The sequence below is a fragment of the Chelonia mydas genome, chromosome 3 (assembly GCF_015237465.2).
Source record: "Chelonia mydas isolate rCheMyd1 chromosome 3, rCheMyd1.pri.v2, whole genome shotgun sequence".
NCBI lineage: Eukaryota > Metazoa > Chordata > Testudines > Cheloniidae > Chelonia > Chelonia mydas.
In genome coordinates this window covers 192,670,499-192,692,103 of record NC_057851.1, presented here as the reverse complement: position 1 = coordinate 192,692,103, position 21,605 = coordinate 192,670,499, and the positions used below count along the sequence as shown (strand labels likewise).

General features: G+C 46.1%; 3 long non-coding RNA genes across 5 annotated transcripts in view; 1 reads left to right on the top strand and 2 right to left on the bottom strand.

Moving 5' to 3' along the window:
* LOC119565872 overlaps positions 1 to 19,288 on the bottom strand; it is a 52,766-nt gene extending 33,478 nt beyond the window's left edge. For all 3 annotated transcript variants that reach the window (XR_006289959.1, XR_005224957.1, XR_005224958.1), the window contains exons 1-2: positions 18,702 to 19,288; positions 18,219 to 18,413 (exon numbers count right to left, since the gene is read on the bottom strand). This is a non-coding gene — a long non-coding RNA (uncharacterized LOC119565872). The remainder of the gene's footprint in view (positions 1 to 18,218; positions 18,414 to 18,701) is intronic.
* Positions 1,480 to 8,197, bottom strand: LOC122465255. The gene is made up of 3 exons (XR_006289960.1): positions 8,129 to 8,197; positions 3,118 to 3,282; positions 1,480 to 2,266 (listed from the first exon to the last, which is right to left on the bottom strand). It is a non-coding gene; the product is annotated as an uncharacterized LOC122465255 (long non-coding RNA).
* LOC119565873 lies at positions 4,601 to 20,773 on the top strand. The gene is made up of 2 exons (XR_005224959.1): positions 4,601 to 4,747; positions 15,352 to 20,773. It is a non-coding gene; the product is annotated as an uncharacterized LOC119565873 (long non-coding RNA).
* Positions 20,774 to 21,605: the final 832 nt, after the last annotated feature.

Genomic DNA, 21,605 nt, shown 5'->3' with positions numbered 1-21,605 from the left:
GGGAGGTACAGTCACACTGCAAAAGATCCCACAGCAGCAAGTCTCAGAGTCTGGGTCAACTGACTCAGGCTCACGCTCCAGGTCTAAAAATAGTAATGTTAACTTTCCCGCTTGGGCTTTGAGACCCACCTCCCTTGGCTGGAGCCAGGGCACTCCGAGAGCACAGGCTCCAGCCAAGCAAGAACGTCTACACGAGGGAACTTGGTGTACACCAACAGCATCTCTTTCTAGCGCGAGCCCAAGTCTGTTGACCCAGGCTTTCAGAGTCACTGCCCTGTTCGTTGTTTCGTTTTCTGCAGGGTCAGGGAGGGGGGAAATGTACCCTGGGAGTATAAGATGAGGTGCCACAACATCATTTCTAAACTGAATTTTTGGATTCAGATTCACTGAAAAAACTGAAGTTCCCCATGGGAAAAACACCAAACCATCTTGCCACCTTTGCACCACCTGGTCCTAACCCGCACTGTGCATTCCTTAGCTGAAGGCCTGAGCCAATATATACACACTCTTCTTGTAAGTGATCACTTCAAAGTCCAATACAATTTCGCTTGGATTTAGTTAAGCATCTTTTTTTAATTAGGCACATGGTTTTAACTGGTCCCTGGGTGGTAGCTTAATATGGGATTCATTACACAGGCTATAGTAACCATTATATACAGTGTACATTTGGTTTTTAATGCACTTGTTAGTGAACGCACACAAAACCTGCCATATGAATGTGGTAAGAGCACCTAAGAGCAGAACAAAATGCACAATCCAATGGATAGATGTAAGGGCTAATATAACTGGAACATATTAATAAAAGTATAAATAACCCATTCGTATCTCTCAGGATAGGTTTTCCCCACTCATTCGGTGGAAAATATGAAGATTCCAGTTAACAGGAGGCTGGGGTGTAAAAACACAATTAGCGCTGATTTTCATTCTGGGGAGCTATGTTCAGAAACACAGAGGGAGTAGGTTATTGACTGGGATCAGCAGGCAAGGTGACCAATAAGCCAGCAACATTTAAAGGGGACACTGTGAATCAACAAATAGACTTTACAATCACCCAGGGACATAGGCTCAATTCTGAACTGCAGTATATGAGAGAGCCATAAACGAACCTGTTTTCTATGAAATGGCCTGGGTGTGAGAGTCAGTCAGCAGAGTTTATTAAATACCATACTCAGCCAACACATGTATTAAAGGAGAGAAATGTCACTGGAGAAATTGCATCTATATTGAAGAAAACTATCTATGGAACAACAAACGTCTGTCAAGAGACAGTTGGCTTAATTGCTATGCTTGCCACAGTCTGAAATTCCCCTCCTCCATTAACGTGGGAGGAGGGAAGCAGACTCAGGGGAAGTCAGCCAGCAGCTGCAGAAGCATGAGAGCAGGGGCTATGCAGCATGCTCCTCTCGCACCTGAGCTTGTGAGGGAGCAAGGCGAGAGGCATTTTCTATTCCTCAGTACTGCAGGGACTTCTCTGTGGATGATAATACTGTGTTACCTGTGCACACCTATCTGTGCTCTAAGGGATGCTGCCAGCCAGGAGGATAACTATAGAGACACTGTGGCCCAATTCTCCAGTCTCCCCAGTTTTTACCTTGGTGTAACTCCACTGACTTCGGTGAAGTGGTTCCCGATTTATACCAGAGGGAGAGGAGAATCAGGCCCTTTGGGTTACCCTGCCCTGCTTCTTTGCTTCTACAGACCCTGGCTGTGAATTCTGCCCCTGCTTAAACAAATTCAAAATCCCTGGCCTTTTGTTGACAGAAACACAGCCCTTGTAAGAGGCTGATAATGATAATCCACTGCTGAACATCAAGAACCACAGGGCTCTTAGCAAATGTACGTTGGCATTCAGGAAAGGAAACCACCGCCCCAGCTTTTGAACTTAGCTCAAACAACTCCATATGGCACTCCACCCAGCTGCGTCTGGCGTCCACAGCCTTCTGGAATGCTCTCCCTCTCTGAAATCAAGCCCACCAGAACTATCCCCTCTGCGGGTGATGGTCTCACTGCCAATTCAGCCCTCACACAACAAATTAGACACGAGGTGCTTCCCCCCTGTTCATGAGAGATCTGTTCTGAGGGACCCTTCAACCGAGGCAGAGATGTCAGAACCCCAATTCCTGGCCTAAAATGAGTCTCCTGAGAACTTGTCCCTTTCTTTCTCCCCACTCAGAGGCCTACTTCTGTGTTCCACCTGTAAGGAGATGCTCATCATATCACACGGTCCTTCACAGAGGGCCAAATCCTGCTGGAGCCACACATGGACCTAAGAACAATCACAGGTATGGTGTGTTTCACCCCATTTGCCAGAAGGGAAAGCCTGCCCTCCAGATGTAAACAGTGAAGGAAATACTGAGAATTAAAGCTAAAAGTTTCCTGGTCCCTACATGGACCTCCCCCCCCCCAGCCCATGGAGCCCCATAGACACTAGGTTCTTGTTACTTATATTCCTAATGTTTTTGCTCTGGCAGTATTGATCCACTCTTAAATTTGTTACTTGGTTCTTCTGCACTCCCTGTCATCTTGCAAAGCCAATTTGTGTGTGAGATCTTGAAATCAATAATAATAATAAAAAGAAGAAGAGGCTGCTCACTTGACTGTGAGGCACCTACATCACATTCGATACCTTGGAGGGGCTGTTCTCCAGCACTGTAATAAAGTACAGTTTGTTAAACAAGCTGGCCACCCTTCCTCTCTCTAGGATGTTGCTGTGGGAAATTGAAACAAGGGGAGAGCCATTTTTTGCTGTGCAGAAGCTTGTTCTCCATTCTTTTTAGGGCCAGATCCTGAGCCAGTCCAGCTGCTTGCCAATCATTGGATCTATGCCAATTTACACCAGATAACAATCCGGCCCTTCAAATATAAAAATAATTTAGGAAACTGGTTTCACCTCTAACAGGCTTTTTTTCCCCCAAAACTTACTCAGCCCTTCACAATTTCCAGTAGAGACAGAAAGTCACTTGTTTGCCTATGTACTAAGTAGCTTCTTATAGCAGAATGTTGCTGCTGTGTAAGTTTATCTTCTGTTTCCTTGCTGGATTATTCTGAAGGCCATCTGGGGGATTTGTTAATACCAGCATTAGTGGCCAAATTCCAATTTGGAACCCTCTATTTTACCTGCTTAAAATCCCCCCGTCGCTTCAACTGGATGATGCATTCTTCACCACTTTCTTGTCCTCCAACTACTATAAGTTATCATGGCCACTGTGTTCTTTCCTAGAGACTGCATTTCAGTGCTGGATGGAGTGAAGAGACTCCTCTGTAATTCTGTAAGGAACCTACCTGCTTGGGAAAAAAGACTCTGTATAAACCAGAGCACACAATAAAAGCTATAATAATAAAAATAAAATAATAACAATACTCCCCCAATAGTAAGGACGTTCATCCTTATTTTCAGTTTCACCCAGCTATCAAGGACTCTTTAGCAATGCTGCTTTTCCCGTTCATTGTGTGCATTGATGCCTTTGCTTTTTATTACACTCTTATTTCATTGCTCTGCTCCCTTGGAAGCTCTTACTTAATTGTTCCCTGCAGCTCAGCAACCTGAAGTCACCTACAGAATGCGTGTGGCTGAGTCATGTAATATTTTTTTTTCCCCTACCCCTGCACTCTCTCACTTAATGAATTTGTTAAAGCTGCAGCACTTACAGGTCAAGAGGCCAGTTTGGAAGCGAATTTGTCCTTGGATTTGGATCAGGACTTGGCAAACACTGAGTTGGCTTCTTAAGCAACGCCAGCTGAAAAGGTGCAATGCTACTTTGCAAACCTTTTTAAGTCAATGGGAATCTGTTGACTTCAGTGGGTTTTGGATCAGGCCCTTAGTGAATTCTGGTCAAAGATATCAAAGGGCCCAATTCAGCAAGGTACTTAAGCATGTGCTTAAAGTTAAGCACACGAGTAGTTATTACCATCAGTGGCACTATTCACATGGCTTAACGGAGGCCTTATAACACCCTTTGAGGAAGGGAAGTACATTTTACAGTGGGGGAGTGAAGAGGGGACAGGGAGGCATAGACTAACATTTCTGAACTTTAGTGCCTAAAATTAAACACTTAATTTCATATTTAATCACTTAAAAGTCTGTGGCAGAGCCATAACAGAACCCAGGTCCTGTAACCCTGTCCTGTGTCTTATTTGGACCTGGTCAGAAAAGAGAAAACGTTTTTCATGGAAAAATGTGTTTTTCCTCATGGAAATTTTTTCCAAGAATTTCTGATCAGCTCTAGGTTTAACTGCCAGACCATCCATCCAGGGAATTCTGCCTTTAAAAACAGACCTCTCCAGAATTTGTACCAACATGTTTCCACTTCACACCACTAGAGATTTGCAGCATTTCTGATACATCTAACAACACACCAGACATCCACTAAGTATGACCATTTTGCATGTTTTCCCCTACATAATAAAAATTTTAAAAAACCATGACTCATTTCCAATGGTGCCTGGTGCAACAGTTTATGCTATTTGCCCTGGGCCTTGGAAACTGTGCGGATTGCCGCAAGGTGACATTTGAGGGAAATGTGCCAAAAAAGATTTTTCTTTCAGAAATATCTTGTCGTTGCAGACCACTTTGCTCCGTTCTGGGTGGATAGACAGCTCTTGTGCGCTAGGGTGATCTCTAGTTTCTCTTTCTACTACAAAAAAAGTAAGTAATTTGCAAGATGGGGGAGTGGGGAAGGAAGAGGATAAAGTTTGTCCAGTGGGACGTGGTGATGTCTTTTCCGGGGAAACCTCTCTGGAGAATCAGGTCAGTTGGTGATTTGCAAATGCAGGGGGAAAATGGAAAAATGTTCAGTAATATCCTCAGGAGCTGGGAATAAGTTCTCTCTAGTGAGGGTTTTCTTTTACCATTAGCACAATGTGACTCTGATCCTGACTGCGGGCACTCAACTCTAAAATGTTACAAATAAATAATAAGCCAGAGAAGGAAGCAAATTGCGGTAAAAGAAGGAAATTCCCCTCCTACACTCCAACTTTACACTTCACTTCAAAGTCGTCTGTGTATTAATAGCTATAGTCAAACATTATTTGGTTTTATTTCATGCTTTTTAGTATTCAATCCATGCATTTTAAAAATCATAGACTGGCATTTTCAAAGCCATGTAAGGTGCCTAAAAGGCCAGTTTGCCTATAGTTGGGCACTTAAATGGAAGATGAGTTTCCATGCCCGAGATGGGTCTCCTCCACTCTCCACAGACTGGTTTGGGCTGGAGATGTGGCTTAGTCCTCCAGACTAACTTGCTACCCCAGAAAAGGGTTAAGAGTCCCAACAAACAAAAAGTTACTTCTGCCCCTTGGGGGCTTCTCTTCAGGCCATCCCTCTACTGGGCCCTTTTTCCCAACCCCTTTCTAGAGTACTTGTGTGAATTTGTCTGGCTCTGGTGCAGAGCGCTGGGTCCCCAGGCACATTCCTCTGAAGCACCCAGTCTCTTGCAGACATTGGCTCAGGGCCTTCCACAGGAACCTGTCCACTCCCTGTAGTTCCAACTCCAGACTGGCCTCACTCGCTCTCCTTCCTCCCCTCCACCCCCACAGGCTGGGAGGTAGCTAATCAATAATGGCACAGTGGGGCTGCCCCCGCCCCCATCTCTCCTTAAAGGGGCCAGTTACCCTGTGCCAGTCTCCATTATCACGGTATCTGAGCCCCTCACAATCTTTAGTATATTTGTCCTCCAGACACACCCCTGAGGCAGGGAAGTGCTGTGATCCTCATTTTACAGACAGTTAAATGACTTGCCACAAGTCACACAGAGCCTGTGGAAGAGCAGGGAATTGAACCAGAGTCTCCCAAATCTCAGGCTTGCACTCTAACCACTGGATCATCCTTCCTGCCCAATGAAAGAAAGAGGGGGTGCATAGACCTTTCAAGTGTTATTCCTGGCATGCAGCAGGGTCATATCAGGGTAATGTGGTGGGGGGGCATGCACACCTTGGCTAGTCAGGAATGAAGCCTGAAATTTCTCTTACCTTTTGGCTAATGGGATAGGGGAGCTGGCTGAGCCCCACACAGGAGCTAGTCGAGGGCACTGATCCTTTGGTGTTAGGGTTACCATACGTCCATATTTTTCCGGACATGTCTTTTTGTCTATGTGGGGTCTAATGTGGAATTACACAAAGTCTTTTTGGTTCTTAAATCGCTGTCCAGGAGGAATTTTTAAATATCTAAAAACCTCTGGGATTTTGCCACATCGGTCAGGACACCCTTTGTCCCGATATCGGGAACTGCTCACCTCACTGCGTGCACCAAAGTCCCAGGGCTGGCGGCGCTTCCTGGGGCAGCTCCCGGCACACGCCCGCCCACCGGCAGGAGCCTGCCGTGCAGGCGGCCCCTAGGTACAGAGGAAGAGGGGGTCTCTGCGTGCTGCACCGGCTCCCTCCTGCCCAATCAGGGCTGCAGGGGTGGGGCTTGCAGATGCCAGCAGTGGGCAGAGAGCCCTCCACCCCCTCCCCCCCCCCGACCTGACCCACCAGATGCTTCCCAGGAGCCGCCCCAGGTAAGCACTGCCGGGACTCCCCACCTTGCCCCCCAGCAGGTCCCTCTGGCTCTTAGGGTTGGGGCAGGGGACGCTCAGCAGGCTGCAGGAGCCTGCAAGCCCCACTCCACGGCTCTGGCAGCTCCCACTGGTGCTTTTCCCGGCCAATGGGGGCATGGACTTGTGCTTGTGGCGGGCACAGCACGTGGAGACCCTTCGGCTGCCCCTGATCCTAGGAGCCAGAGGGACCTGCGACAGGAGGGGTGAGTAGGCGAGCAGGGCGGGGGGTGGTGAAGAGGCGAGCAGCGAGGGAGCCAGCAGCGAGCAGGGTCCAATGGGGCAGGGAGGGGGAAGGGGCGAGGCTGGGGGCATGAGCAAATCCCCCCTCTCCCCTCCCGTGGAGTGTCCTCTTTTTTGAATGTTCAAATATGGTAACCCTATTGGTTTGTGCGCGCAGGGAGTGGGGAGCCAGTTACCATGAAGTGACTAATGCCCCATAGTTTCTCCAGGGTAGCCAGATGAGGTTAGCGCTATATCCCTGCCCGTGGCTGCCCTCACCTACTTTACTTGGTGGTAAACACTACAGTGCCTTGTTGCCTCCACTAGGACTGTACAGCAGGACAGTTCACACCCATCATTCCACAGCAGCTGTCCATCTTTTTGTCTCCATTACACTTCCCCCACTCTGTTGCTTCCTGCATTGTCGAGGCTTAGGTCCAATATTCATATATGTTATTGCACATCCTTACCAGAGCACTGCCTTGCAGCACTGTGTGGTACAGCATTCAGCCTCAGTTTCCCACCTGGTCTTCTGCTACTCCACACCACCTCCGATACCTGCTGGGCTGCACAGACTTAACCCTCCAGCTAAGCCTTACGCTTACAAGTTTACATCTTCCAGAGCACTCAAAGTCTAAAACAAGCATGAAACAACACAAACTCTTCCCTTACCTCCAGGAAATCTGCTGGCCCTGGCCAGCCTTCCCTCCCGCCGTGAAGGCCCCCACATACACATTCTCTGCCTGCCCCCTCCACCTGAGCTGGGGTCTTCCTCTAAAGCACCTCAGTGAAAGCCTGGCTCCTGCCACAGGTGTCCCAATTTGGGCTGACTGGGCCTTCAGTAGCCATTAACCAATTCCTGCCTTCCATGAAAGACTGTTGTGCCCCATAACACCATACATTGAACTCTGAAATTCAGGGCTTAAATTCTCAGAGTATTTCCTAGATTCCCCTGTACCTCCCCCTGACATTTGGGGCTCCAGCACCATGAGGCCCTGCAGATCCCCTAAAACTGACTCGCAGCCCCTTGGGGGCCAAGGACTCCCGGTTGAAAACCAACAGCATCAAACTGGAGTCAAGGGTTGAAAACATTTACCAGCACTCCACTCCAGACAGCTCCAGCTGCATTAAAGCCCTGCTGAAGTTACACACAATCCTTCATTAAGAGGAAGAATGAAAAGATGGGAGAACTATTGTCTAACTGATTATGTTCAACCATAAACACCTTAGATTGTTCAAAATAAGTTTGTAGGATACTACATACAGTGGTAAGGGGCTTAGCTGCACAGCACATCCCATAAAATCAAGGAGGAAAACCTCCACCAAGCTAAAAATAATGCTTAACAAAAATCTGTTCTAACATATTAAACAATTACATTTTTACTACTCAGCCTGCCAGTTTCCAGCAGTTTTGCTCTTCTTGGTTTTTGTCCTTCAGAGTTGGCTAGAAATTGACTCTCTGGGTTCTGCGGCCATTCCTTTTGTGCTGGCAGCAGCTCTAATTATGCACCAATTAACCTTAATTAAACCAATTCTTGTATAACTGCACACACAGACAATTCACCGAGCAAACAGCTTGACAAATATTGTCATTTGAAAGGCTTAAAAACAAGTCAAATCCTTAATTGGAAAAGCCAGGTTCTAAACTGCTGCATATTGCTAGCTCTTTGCTGTTACAATAATAGAAAAGGAGTGGTGGCCAATCACCTTCAATGCTCCCCGAACCCTAGCAGGAATTAATTAGTTCTGGCTGATGGGTCTGAAACTGATTATTCCCACAGGAAAGCAGGGTAATCAAATATACTTCATTATCGTAAGTGACAGGCTCGTGTGGTAGGCACTGGAGTAATTGTCTTGACGCTGGACTGGGAGACCGAAGACCTTGATTTTATTTTCTGCTCTGTGACCTCAGGCAAATTACTTCATTTCTCTGTTTTCCCTCCCCAGCTTTGCCGGGCCTGTTTTATTTAGACCAAGGGTCTCAAACTCAAATTACCAGAAGGGACACATGAGGACTAGTACATTGGCCCGAGGGCCGCATCACTGAAACCTTTTCATACAACGATACAAAAGTATAGTCAAAAATTAAAAAAAAAAAAAGAACAACTACAGCTAAGTGAGACCTGTGGGGTCCTGCTGAACATATCCTGGCTCGCCTGCCCCGTCAGCTACTCTGCAGGCACCAAGAGAGATTTGATCTGAAAGGGAAAATGGAGAGCCTGGGCAAGACACTTGGCTCTCACCTCCTGAGTCTATGATTTAAAGCCAAACTGATGTTACACGATATGAGTTTGCTAGTCTCAGCTTAGGCTCTGGTGGTCAAGTCTCTTGTGACTCCTGTCTGTTGATTTAAAGGTAGTCTAGGGCTCTGGGGCCAGAGGTATGGCAACATGTGCAGGATGCAGTCCTTGAGACTCCCCCAGCTCTGAGCACCTGGGCTAGGGTTAAAGGCAAAGAGGACACTAGCTTCCACAAGATGATGTTCTGTTGTAACCATTCCTGTGGGGGAAGAGCCTCCTAGTTCATGTACATAAAAGAATGAAAATGCTGAAGGGGCAGGCAGCAGCCAGCCGCAGTTTGTAGGCAGGGAGCATGTGCAGCGTGTGAGCACATGTCTTGTAACAGGAGGCATGAGGTGCTGTCCTGAGAGCATGGGGGATAGAGACTCTAATTCAAGTAAACAAAACCATCCAACCCCCACCCTGAGGAGAACTTCCCACGCAAATCGCTCATCCAGCAGAGCTGCAAACCTTCCACCTTTGGCAGACAGCAGCCAAAGCAGAATGGCAAACCACCTCACTCAAACGACAAAACGCACCCCCTCCCTGCCCCAAATCCCCGCCCCAGCCCCGCCTCTTCCCCGCCTCCTCCCCTGAGTGCACCACGTTCCTGCTCCTCCCACCCCTCTCCTGGAGCAGGCAAACAGCTGTTTGGCAGCGGGAAGCGCTGGGAGGTAGGGGAGGAGCAGGGATGCGGCGCGCTGTGGGGGAGGAGGAGGTTGAGCGGGTGGAGGAGGGGAGCTTGGCTGCTGGTGGGTTCAGAGCACCCACTAATTTTTCCCCAAGCGTGCTCCAGCCCCAGACCAGCCACGGAGTCGGCGCCTATGGTGGGCCACAGGAAATAACTCCACAGGCCACATACGGTCCATGGGCTGCATGTTTGAGACCCCCGATTTGGACTGTAAGCTCTTTGGGGCTGTCCCTTGCCTAGCAGCTTGGGTCCTGATCTTGTTGGGGCCTGAAAACCCTACATTAATACAATTAGGGCAAGAGCCATCAGATGGCGATGTTACAAATCACTTTACTTAGCAGGCAAACACAGGTCAGTCTTTGAAGAAATGCTCTGTTGTTAATTTTGGAGTGCAGGGTCTTTCTGAGGGAGCTGTCGTGAGCAGCAGCTGAGTTTGCTGTCTGCCTTGTCTACACTACAGAATTTCGTCAACACAAGTTATGCCGACGTACAGCCCCCGCTGTTGCGTGTCCATACTATGCTCCTTGTGTCAGTGGGACCGCATCCACACTAGCAGCTCTTGCATCGACACAGAGAGCAGGGCACTGTGGGTAGTTATCCCACTGTGAAGTTGGCTGCAGGGTGCTTTGGGAAGGGTTTGCACTTTATATGACCAAACTGACATTGCTGAACTCTAACACAAGAAGCCCACAGAAGTGTGTATGGTGGGGGGGGAGTGTGTGTGTTGGGGGACAGTGAGTTTGTTGGCACGCTATCTCTTTAAGTTCAGACAGCAGCCGGAAGCAACCAATCCTGAGGCAGAAGCTGGTGCACAGAGAGCGGGTGTCCCCTTGCTCTCCTGTAGTCCAGGCAGGAGTGCATTTACTGCCAGGAGCCAGCATACTCAGCTGGGCAGTAGCTATGTGAGCTGTCCACGCTGCTTCAAAACTTCTTTGGGTTTTGAAAGGGGAGGGGTGCATGCCTGTGTAGCTGGATGCAGGGCAGCGGAGTTCAAAAGAGTGAGCAGAGCAGTCAAGGTGGACATTATGGGATACCTCCTGGAGGCTAGTTACTGTGACGTAATGAATGCAGTTCTACACTGAAGCTTTGTTGATCTAACTTTGCTGCAAAAAGCTCTACGCCTCTCATCAAGGTGGTTTTACTTTGTCAGCAAAGCTGGAGAGTTTTGTCAGTGGGAGAAGCATTGTAGTGTGTTCACCTCCGCTGTTTTGTCGACAAAAGCTGCCTTTTGCCAACAAAACTGCGTAGTGTAGGCAAAGCCTTAACCTCTCTAATTATATCAGTTTTTTAGGGCAGAGGTGCTCCCTGGGAAACAGGCACTGGCATTTGGGCTGAATTTCCTGAAAGAGGGGACTGCCTATGTGCTATTTGGCCACCTCTGGTCTAGGACTTGGTGGAACTAAAACAAGTTACACTAAAAAATTCCCAGATTCTGCATCACTGATTTCTCCTCTAATGGGAAACTCATCTGCAAGGCCCCAAAATCCGTTACTGTTTGGCAGAAGAGTGACAATACAAATCATAAATAACACTATGATTTTAGACTTTTATCTTCTATAATGTACTATTTGGTGGCAAAACCTTGACTTGGTTATATTTTAGCAAAGGAATACATACTTATTTGACAGAGCCTATCATATAATATTATGGAGTTTTTTGCAATTTTTCAGGTAGCCTCGATACATAGTACATTGGGATAAATATTCAGCCTATAGAATACTTTTGTTAATAACAAAAGATAGTGGATCATGTAAATCATGCCTTCATAAATCAGTTGTTAGCTTTAGGGAGAGCGTATAGAACAGGGCAATTACAGAGTGATCCACCCTGTCATCCAGTCCTGGCTTCTGGCAGTCAGAGGTTTAGGGCCACACCAAGTGTGGGGTTGCATCCTGACCCTCTTGACTAATAGCCACTGATGGACTTTTCCTCCATTAACTTGTCCAGTTCTTTTTTAAACCCAGTTATACTTTTGGCCATCACAACATCCCATGGCAATGAGTTCCACAGGTTAGTTGTGTGTTATGTGAAATAGCACTTCCTCTTGTTTGTATTAAACCTGCTGCTTATTAATTTCATCAGGTGATCACCAGTTTTTGTATTGTGTGAAAGGGTAACCATTCATGATTTTATAGACCTATTATATTCCCCCTTACTTGTCTCTTTTCTAAGTTAAACAGCCCTAAGCTTTTTAGTCTCCCCTCATATGGAAGAAGTTCCATACTCTTGATAAATAAACAGGAGGAGGTGGGGGTGGTTAGCAAAGGATTCTGGGAGGAGAACAGGGAAAAGAGAATGGCAAACCAGCTAGAGTCAAATGAGGCAACAATAGAAAATATACAAGAATGTTAGGAGGCCAGAAAACATTGCATTAGACCAGAAAGACTTGTAAGAGTCTGAAAGAATCAGACCTGTGCCAAAAATGTCCATAGGTTGGGAGGGAGAGTGTCATAGATTCTTATACAGAATCCACAATCATCCTTCAAAACCATGAATATTTTCTTCCTATATGTCCATCCATGTGTGCTTTATGCACAGAAAGTACCTTCGGTTTCTTGTTTCAAGACAGAACATGGCACCTCCATTGCAAGTCACAACAGTTGTTCCATCAGTGGCCATCGTCGTCACTCATGTAGAAGTGTACCCTAGACAGAAAATGCCTAAACGCTCTCAGAAATGCCCATTAACCTTCTCAGGAGTTCACTTGGCCTCTGGCCTATATCATATGCCTGCAGGAGCTGGTCAGCATCGCCCCTTCATTAACAGGGAAGGATCAACACTTCAGACGTCAAACCCTGGGCCTGATAAATGAGCCTGGAAGCCCAATCACATGCCTCTCAGAGACGCAACCAACAGACCAAAGAAAACACATGGCCTAATCAGAACCCCAAAAGCTGACACCCAAGGCCCCCATAGGGACACAACACATAGACCAAATACCCACCTTGCCAAGTCCTTACCCTGTAGCACAAGATCTGCAACAACTCCTCAAACACTCCTTCTCCACTCCCCCATTAACCTGCTCCCCATTCACCTGCCAGTAGGACATGAGCTTCCAGACCTAGCTGATATCATGTTCACAGTCCTAGAACAGTTTGATAGGAGTCTGTCTTACTGGAAATTGCTATTGGATTCCTAATAAACCTCCCTCACAAAAGCCCAGAATGGGGACTACTGTTATTTCTCTTTTGAATTTCAGAGATTAATGATCAAACCATGAAGCTGCCAGGGCCCAGAGGGATGTTGTCTTCAAGGGTCAACCAATCTTCCGCCTTCTTAAAATTCTGCTCTCTCTCCTGCATTTGTCCCTGTCATAAATATAAAGGGAAGGGTAACCACCTTTCTGTATACAGAACTATAAAATCCCTTCTGGCCAGAGGCAAAACCCTTTCACCTGTAAAGGGTTAAGAAGGTAGGATAACCTCACTGGCACCTGACCAAAATGATCAATGAGGAGACAAGTTACTTTCAAAGCTGGAGGGTGGGAAACAAAGAGTCTGTCTATGTGATGCTTTTGCCGGGAACAGATCAGGAATGCTCTTCAGAACTTCTATTAAGTTAGTAAGTAATCTAGCTAGAAATGTGTTAGATTTCCTTTTGTTAAATGGCTGGTAAAATAGGTTGTTCTGAATGGAATGTATATTTCTGTTTTTGTTTCTTTTTGTAACTTAAGGTTTTGCCTAGAGGGATTCTCTCTGTTTTGAATCTGATTACCCTGTAAGGTATTTACCATCCTGATTTTACAGAGGTGATTCTTTTACTTTTTCTTTAATTAAAATTCTTCTTTTAAGATCCTGATTGCTTTTTCATTGTTCTTAAGATCCAAGGGTTTGGGTCTGTGTTCACCTATGCAAATTGGTGAGGATTTTTATCCAGCCTTCTCCAGGAAAGGGGGTGTAGGGCTTGGGGGGGATATTTGGGTGGGGGAAGATGTCTCCAAGTGGGCTCTTTCCCTGTTCTTCATTTAACACACTTGGTGGTAGCAGCATAGGGTTCAAGGACAAGGCAAAGTTTGTACCTTGAGGAAGTTTTTAACCTAAGCTGGTAAGAATAAGTTTAACGGGTCTTTCATGCAGGTCCCCACATCTGTACCCTAGAGTTCAGAGTGGGGAAGGAACCTTGACAGTCCCACAAACATTATTCCCATTGAGGCCACTGGGAGTTGTATACTCAGTTGTACACTTTACCATTCATATTGCGCTGGTGGCTTAGGATTTGATTCTGCTCTTAGAGCTGCTTGGGTGGATTCCTGTGCCAGCACAGTGTTTGAATGAAGTCAATTTAATTGCAGGATCAGGGCATCATGCAAGTCATTTAGCATTTTTTTTTTTTTGTTCCTTCCACAGCACAAACTCAACATTGCTATTATTACTGTCAGCTCTACAATTTGCAACTCATAGGCTGTGCTTGTTAATGGCAAAAGTTGCAGCTTTAGAGTGGCCGTCTTTCTCTGCTCCCCCTGAAATCACTGGGAAAACTCCCATTGCCTTCAATGGGAGCAGAGTTAAGCCAGTGCAGCACACTTTGGAAAATCCTATTATAGAATCATCGGAATGGAGAGCTAGAAAAGACCTTGCAAGTCATTTAGTCCAGCCCCCTGTGCTGAGGCAGGATCAAATAAACCTAGATCATCCCTGATGGGAGTTTGTCCAATCTGTTCCTAAAAACCTCCATTCTTATTGTGAACAGTATAGTTAATATTTTTTTTCCATTCAAATTATCTGCAGTCCCAAAATTACTAGCTGAAGAATAATTCTGAATACACTCCAGATCTTCCCAAGCTATTCACAAACAGTTCAGGAAGAATGGTCCAGTAGTCAGGGTGCTAACCAGAGATCTGGGTTTAACTCCCAGCTCTGCAACAGACTTCCTGGGTGACGTTGGGCAAATCACTTAAGCTCTCTGTGTATCAGTTCTGCGCCTGTAAAACGGGGATAATAGCCCTTTCCTATCTCACAGCAGTGCTGCAAGGATTAATATGTTAACGATTGTGAGATGCTAAGATATTATATGATGGGGCCCTGATAAGTATTTAAGATAGACAGATAGAAAAGAGGAAATGCATTGAATACATTTGTTGGGAATTCTCCCCTCTAATGTTTAATCTTCCCATCCTCTCCATCACTATAATCCACCACTTTTCAAATCTTCATTTGCTTTCTCACCAGAGTTTGGGCCCTTTTCAATCCCTGCCTCATTTGAGTGACTGCTCAAGTTTCTCTGTCAGTGAATGGCAAGGATTATGCTACCCATCAGCCCTCCTATAAGGCCTTGTCTACACGGTCTGGTAGGTGTGATTTGTAAAGCACACTAATGTTCTGCACTCTAACTACCCATGTAGACTCTGCAGGTGTGATCTAAAAAGGTACCTACTTCATGTTAAGGCAGACTGTGTTAACCTGAACTTAGCTTCCTTTCAGAGCAGGCCCGTAGGAGCTACACAGGCCAGCTAGAGTGTGGTGCTTTAGAGTACTTTTCAAATCACATCCCTCTAGTACACTTTGCCAGCACTGCGTAGACAAGCTCTAAGCCTCTCAAAGGAGAATTGCTCACACTCTCTGGGGAGGATAAGGGTTTCATCTGAGGGCTTGCAAAGCCTCCCTGAATAATGTCTCTTTTCTCTTTCCAGCCTGGTGACACATATATAACTGTCTTTCCAGCCCTGCTGACACACCTCACAGTTTTTCACTTTGCGTAGAAGCAGAGACAAAAGACCCTTCTTTTATCTCCTGCAGTTTCGTTTGGGTCTCAGTACCAGCCCGTGCACATGGCACGCCTCGTTCTTGCTGATACAACCGTTCTATTTTTCAGCAGTGCAGCTGGCAAGCCTGGAAACAGCAGAAACACGACCCAAGGGCCTGCCATTGCACACTGCATTACATGTGATAGCCAAAGCTGTTCGGCTTTTCACACCACTAGAAATTCAATAGGGATGTTGAACACATGTAGCACATGTAACAGTCCTGGCTGGTAGCAAGCCTACGGTTTCTTTGTGTATTTTTTTCCCTGCTGCTCTGCTGTCTTTGCAGAAGACATTTTTACTTAGTGTGCTGTACCTCCATTTGAAGCAAATGTGCCAACCTTCCCTTCCCCCCTCCAGCAGGCTTGGGTTTTGTTTTTGTTGTTAGTGGTGATGGTTTGTTTTCAAAGTACAGCCTTCCTGATAATTTTGCCAATAGGATTCTTTATAGCTGTATTAGCAAACGCACCCTCGTTCACATACAGATAAGGGTGCAAAATGCACATAATCTCCAATTTATTAGCTTGGGTCACAGGATATTATCAAGAACTGATGTTAAGACTAAGTGGCATTAGCAGGACCTTCCTATCAGAACAACATTCATTGTCAGTTACATTACTAGAGCAGCAGTTGTGCTACATTATAAATAATTATATTATCCACATTCAGCTTGTATTGTTGTACACAAGGCTGGTGCCATATCACACTTCATTAACATGCTAGACAGGACAGCTCCCACAGAAATACATTTCCTGACGCTTTCCATTTGAAATATTATTCTACTAATTAACATACTGTAGATCAGAAATGACACATGCCAGGTAAAAATTAGCTTTCCTATATTAATAGAGGAAGAGCATTAATTAAAAGCCATTCTGCTGAAAATGATCACTTTACAAACTTACAGAGAAGCTGTCAAGGTTGGTAAATCCCAGATTTAACACCCTTTGTTTTCCTGTCTCTCTCTGCAAAGTCCCTATAATTCTCTGTGTCTTTGTCATCACAAAAGCGTAATTGCTCTTTAAAAACAAATCAGCAACCTGGCATAGAAGAACAAACCTATGATACCACATCAGTGTGATTTCGGAATGGAGGTAACCAAAGAGGTCTTGTTCCTTTTTCCAGAGGGGAGGGGCAGGAAGTGGTTGCTACATTGTTAAATATTATTTTTTTTAAATGATTGTGCCTGGTGCTGTATAAAACATGATTAGCTCTGCTCCTTTCTTTGATCAGCCCTTCCTGGGTGGGACAAGCTCTGCCAGGAGCCTGTCAAAGGTGGGGAAGAGGCAGAACTTTACCTCCTATTCCCTCTGTCCCTTGCTTCCCTCCTTCCAATGGCTCTGGCACCCCATCTCTTACAGGGCCAGAGCAGGAGGCTTGTGCTGACTAGGCTGTGTTACTGATTCCTCAGACTCAGGTTGCAATGTTGTCACCTGACAAGTTTGGCACATGGCTTGTGTGAAACATACGCTGGCTATATGGTAAGAGAGAAGTGGGGCAGCACAAAACATTTCATAGTGAGGAAAGAGCATGTCTGAGACAAACATTTGTAGTTTTAAAGAACCCAACCGCATTGTTTGATGAGAAGAAAAGCCAGAACCTTTCAGATGTTCTGAAAAGAAGTTGTTAGGACATCAGGACAGCCTATGAAAAACAGGAGTTGGTTATTATGTTTCCCAGCATGCAAACAGAGGAGCAGATGAAAACAAATATTCTAGTTTTGAGAATGCAGAACACACAAGAACTCAAAACCACAGGGAGCACGCACACGCATGTGCTCATGCAGGCTTTTCCCTAAGGCAGAGAGGTACAACTCACCCCACCTTGCTTTAAGCTAGCTCTTCCCAGACTGACTCTGCTGCTGGCCCCCTACACTTTGCTACAGAGCCCTCTAGCTTGCAAGCAGGATCAGGAAACCCATGCTCTTAAAGTGATAGCGGACACCTCCACCACAGTCCTCAACACGCTGCAATTCTAGCAACTCCTTCACTCAGGGATTGGCTCTGAATGGAAAAACATAGAAATGTAGGACTGGAAGAGACCTCGATAAGTCATCTAGTCCAGTCACCTGCACTGAGACAGGACTAAGTATTACCTAGACCTTCCCTGACAACTGTTTGTCTAACCTGTTCTTAAAAACCGCTAATTATGGAGATTTCAGAACCTCTGTAGTCCATTTGTTCCAGTGCTTAACTACCTTTACAGTTCGGAAATTTTCCAGAACATCTAACCTAAATCTCACTTGCTGCAATTTAAGCCCATTGCTTCTTGTCCTGTCCTCAATGGTTAAGGAGAAAAATTTATCATCCTCCTCTTTATAGAATCTTTTACGTGAAGACTGTTAAGTCCTCCCCTCAGTCTTCTCTTCTCCAGACTAAACATACCCAATTTTTTCAATCTTCCCTCATAGGTCATGTTTTCTAGACTTTGTCATTTTTGTTGGTCTCCTCTGGACTTTCTCCAATTTTGACCACATCTTTCCCAAATTGTGGTGCCCAGAATGGACCCAATGCTTCAGTTGAGAAGGGGCGCTCCTCTTACAGAAGTAGGTGCCTTTGTAGATAGCCTTCAGCTTAGCTCCCAACTGAGAAATGGCTGTAAATGTCAACAAGCAGAGGTGATACAGACACAAACACACACACGTAAGCAGCTAGGAGTCTGAGTGCAGCTCAGCTCCTTGTTTCATCAGATCAATTTACATTGATTTTCTTTTTCAAGGTTATCTGTGCAAGGAGATGTGCTAGAAACACACTTACTTTCTCAACAGAAGCTGAGATTTCCCCTTTACAGAGCGCAGAAGCTGGTTCTGTTAAGGCGTTCATGTGTAGAACTGAAGGAATTTTTTTTCTGATGAATTTTTTCGGCAGATAAATGCAGATTCAGCAACATGAAACAAGTTCACCTCAGTACCCCCAAGATGTTTCAGTTGGAAAGAGAGTCTGAAAGAGCTTCTGAAAAAACAGATATTTTCTTTCAACATTTTTGAAATGAAATCTTTTGATTTTTACGTTTGAAACAACTTAAAAAAAAATTAAAAGAAATTTTGAAACAACCAAAAACGTTTTTAAATGGTCATAATCAAAACAAAGTTTATTTCAACCTTAAACACAGTATTTTTTAACTTTTAAATTCATCAAAAAGTTAGAAATGTTTCAATTTTGATTCACCACAAACATTTTCCCTCCCTGGAATTATCAGCGAGCCAAAAAAATAACCATTATTTTCTCAGCTATATTCACCTATGCCTCCTCATCAGAGGATAATGTTACTGGCCTGGTAGAAAAACTTGAGGCTCAAACTGCAGCTCAGAAGGAGGAGTGTAGTGCCGTGGCAGGAACAGAGTCCTCCTCTGTGGGCCTTCTATTGCCCCAGTGTGGCTGCACGTCTCCCAGGGAAGAAGTCTGCACCTCCAGGGTGCACTGTAGCAGAGCTCTGGCCCACCAGCTAATTGTCCCTCCAGTCTTACTTTCCCTGGTGGGGGAGTTGAGCCCCCAAAAGTTCCAAAATAAAAGCAAATCCAACTCAATGCTGGACCATCCCCCAGCCTTCCAGTGGGGCGCCCCATCCTTCTCTTGCTCATGCATCGCTCGCTCGTGGCGTCTGACTGCTCCTGCTCCAGTTAGCAGCACAGAGGCAGAGCTCCATCCTCCTTCCTGACCCGCCAGTCCACAACTGAGCCAGACTCTCTCTTTTTATTCCCCCTCCACGCTTAGCATTGGCTTCGTGTATAGCGGAGGCAGGGCTAGCTGGGGGCCACAGGCTCTCCTTAACCCCTTCTCTGCTGGTGTAGGGCCTCTCTGCCCATAACAAGGATGGGGGGGGGGAATGAAACTTATGAAACTTATAGTGAAAATATGTGCAGTTATGTGCAACTTTGTCCTTTCACAGCCTAACAAGCCTCTTATATTTCAACTATAAGTCACCAGGAGAAAGGCCTGTCAGAAAGACAGTGGGAGATGAAAGCCCATCCTCAAGAGGACCCAGCTGGTGAGAGCTGATTGCAGAGTGCGCCTGCCACCGAACAGTAACTGAGGCCATTTTCACGGTCTCTTAACAATTTATTTTCTGTTTACTCCCTTGCCTCCCTGTATCTCTTCAGGCACACGCGAGTGACACAGACAAGAAGCAGCAGTCTTTTCATGATAAATTGTCCCCGTTTTCCAGATGACTGGGGAAGCACTGTAGATTTTTCTACACCACAGAATTCTAGTTTGCCCTAAGACGATGGCCAGCTCTGAAAGAGCAGGTTTCTGAGATGACTTTTGTATCTCCCCTTTAATACCTTTCTTGTTTGTCCCCCCATCATCCCTCCACTTATCTTCATTAGCACACAATGAAGAAGTGGTCATGGACCAAAGCCCCTTACACATGTAAGCAGGGTCTGAATGAACTCTCCCCTGACAGCTAGCTGGGAGGGGGAGAAACTTCAGAAGCAAACTGTATTTACATGAACACAGGTACTCTGCTTAGATATTCAGCAGATAGAGCGGTGTTGCTCAAAAGTGATCAACGTTGGCAGGTATTGGGTTACAAATCACTTTAGTGCTGAATGCAGGGGCAGTGAAATGCTGTTATCAATGTTCTTTTCTTTATTGTATGAATAAAGGGGAGCAGAACTGTGCTTAACCTGTCCCAAATGAAGGGATCACCCTCAGCTAATAGGACCTCGTTAAGCTAGGGGCTCAAATGCCAGACCCCTGTGAAAGTAAAAGGGTTGGGAACAGATGTCCCAGCCAGAAGGTGTGGATTGTCCCTATGCGTGCCTGGTCTGGTTTAACTTGTTCCTCTCCAATGTTCAGAGATAGAACTAAATAGGCTTCATTAGGAGGCTTTTGTTACGTTAAGTACTCAGTGAGATCTGAAATCACTTGTGCTGGGGCAGTGTTTTAGCTGAGAGCTAAAAATCACTAAGAGACTGACCTACGGAGGTCGCAGCAGGAGGTGACTGATGGGCATGGCGAGCAGTCAGCTGGTAGCGCGGCCAGCCAAATCAAGTGCTAAGACGGCGGAGCAAGCCAGGTGACTTCTTCCCCGGGTGGGAGGTGAACTCACACAGAGGCACTTCTGAACCCTGTGTCCTCACCGACCAAGGACAACCACTGTGAGTGGGGTGTGGTGAGGGAGCAGAGGGGAGCACAGTAAAGGAACTTTTGGTTGTATAACTCAAGAACATGAGGCAGAAGACTCTGCTCCATGCACCCTGGGGTGGGCATCCTGCTCACAGTTTTAGCTTTATAAATCATGCTTGCAGCATTTTCCCTAATTAATGTCGGGTGATTTACCTCCTTTCATTAAAAGTTTCTTTGCTATAGTCAGACTCTGTGCTTGTGAGTGGGGAAGTACTGCCTCTCAGAAGCACGCAGGGGTGGTGTGTAATGGGGGCGAGAGCCACTTCTGTGTTGTCTTGTTGTAAAGGAACCCCTCGATATTGAACCTGGCCCTGGTTGCTGCCAGCTCCACCTGGCACACGGGTTACACACAGCTAATGAAATTAGAGGCACATCTGATAGATTTACATAATATTAACAGCCACACTCATGCTCTCGTTGCCTGTCACTCCCGGTGAAGTCTTCCAGTCCCTGTGAAAGTCAGGCGCCAGCTGTATTCACTAGCATTTTTTGGCATGTTAAACAGAGTCACCCCAGTGACCTAGGAGAGATTGGAATGAGTCTGAAGGGACTCAATATGCCATAAATATCCATGTGTGCGTATGCCAGTAGCACAGACAGCTTTGTCGCAGTTTTGAGTGGGTTCAAATCTCAATGACAAACTGCTTTCGAAAATTCTTTCTCTGAACCTGAATTAACCGTCAGACTAATCCCCATGCAGCAGGGGTAACATCTGGAATGAGAGAGGCAGTTATCCCCCAGTGAGAGTTGGTCGGTCGCCCCCGGTGCCCCAGACCAGACCACGCTAGGACGTTTAGGATTGCGCTGCCAGAGGACTGGCATGGCCGGATGATGAGACCCCGGGAGCCACAGCAAACATTCTAGGAGCACCTGTCCTTCATCTGCTCCTGCGTCACCACTTTCCTCTCGTCGTGCTGACTCCCCTTGTTTTGTTTGGATTTTGTATTCCCCCCTCACCAGGCTGCCAGCTGCTGCTGAGGCCTCTTTATTCACACCGGCAGGAGAAATTGGATG